At 49.7% G+C, this 1,743-nt stretch overlaps 1 protein-coding gene across 2 annotated transcripts in view; it reads left to right on the forward strand.

The window, feature by feature from the left end:
* The window catches only part of LOC122549454 (gamma-glutamyl hydrolase-like), a 50,541-nt gene that overhangs the window by 501 nt on the left and 48,297 nt on the right, over positions 1 to 1,743 (forward strand). The gene's annotated exons all lie outside the window — the stretch shown is intronic.

Consider the following 1,743-nt stretch of genomic DNA (forward strand, 5'->3'; position numbering starts at 1 on the left):
AGGCCCCGGGGTAGGGCTCGGGCCTCCCCGTCCTCCTGGGGCCTGCCCCATGGACAGCACAGAGTCCCTGGGCAGACCCACTGCTGCTCCTCACCTTCCTTTGCTCAGACACCGTTTGTGATGTGTGTTTTGTCTGTCTGTATTTCCCGGGGAGGTGGACCTGAGAATCTCTGAGCCCACACACTTCGAGCTCAGTTGGCTGGAAGGCTGTTCTGGGGAGGGGTCACTCCACCTGAAGCTTACTCTCCTCCGACTCCACCAGACCCTGCTGAGCTTTCCCAGTTGGCTGGACGGCGGGTCTGTGATGTCGACAGTTTGTGGGTTCAATTCCTGCGCAGGCTGAGGTCACCGCGAAGAGCTCCCCTTCCCCCCCCCTTCCCCCCCCCCCCGAGGCACACTGACCCTCAGGTTAAACCACCACCAATTGTGTGTGAGGTTAGGATGCCGGGACGGATAGAGATGTCAGGTCCCAGAGGTCAAGGGAGAGGTGGGATGGGCCGGTGGTGTCTGGTAGCAGTGGGTGTGAAGCAGCCGGGTGGTTCCAGGTCCTGCTAGGGTGGGGGTTGCTGTGGTCGGGGAGGTGTGTCAGATCCAAGGGGAAGAAGTGGGGGAGTGATGGAACCTGTGGGAGGAAGCTGACGTTGGAGTACATGCCAGATGGAGTAGGGTCAGGGTCTGGAGGCTGTCAGAGAGCTGAGGGAGGAATAGTTGGGATATGGTCAGGTTTTTGGTTGTCAGATGTTCGATTTGATCCAGCTTTCCTTAAATAACAATTTACGTACTTGCTGCAGTTATAAATGTTATAAATTCTCTGATTTAAATGTATGTTTTCTGAGGGTTCCAGGTGAATTACCAAGCAGAATCTTCAATTTCTCAGGCAATTTCCTCAGGCTCTCCAGAAAACAGAAGGGGAAAATCAAATTTGTAAAATGGATCTTTATAAATTGTGTGTTCAAAATTGAGTTTTGCAGAAGTGATCCTGTATAGAACATAGAATGTTACAGCGCAGTACAGGCCCTTTGGCCCTCGATGTTGCGCTGACCTGGAGAACCAATCTGAAGCCTACCTATCCTATACTATTCCAGTTTCATCCATATGTCTATCCAATGACCATTTAAATGTCCTTAAAGTTAGCGAGTCTACTACTGTTGCAGACAGTGCGTTCCAAGCCGCTACTACCCTGAGTAATGAAACTACCTCTGACATCTGTCGGATATCTATCACCCCTCAATTTTAAAGCTATGTCCCCTTGTGCTAGCCATCACCATCAGAGGAAAAAGGCTCTCACTGTCCGCCCTATCTAACTCTTTGATGATTTTATATGTCTCAATTAAATCACCCCTCAACCTTCTCTCTAACAAAAACAACCTCCCGTCCCTCAGCCTTTCCTCATAAGACCTTTCCTCCAAACCAGGCAACCTCCTAGTAAATCTCCTCTGAACCCTTTCCAAACCTTCCACATCCTTCCAATAATGTGGTGACCAGAACTGTACACAATACTCCAAATAATATTGTGCCAAGTTTTGTACAGCTGCAGCGTGACCTCATGGCTCCGAAACTCAATCCCTCTACCAATAAAAGCAAACACACCGTATGCCTTCTTAACAAGGTAAAAACAACGACTGCAGATGCTGGAAACCAGATTCTGGAGGAGAGTGGTGCTGGAAAAGCACAGCAGTTCAGGCAGCATCTGAGGAGCAGTAAAATCGATGTTTCGGGCAAAAGCCCTTCATCAGGAATACA

Source organism: Chiloscyllium plagiosum, chromosome 4 (genome assembly GCF_004010195.1).
Source record: "Chiloscyllium plagiosum isolate BGI_BamShark_2017 chromosome 4, ASM401019v2, whole genome shotgun sequence".
Classification (NCBI taxonomy): domain Eukaryota; kingdom Metazoa; phylum Chordata; class Chondrichthyes; order Orectolobiformes; family Hemiscylliidae; genus Chiloscyllium; species Chiloscyllium plagiosum.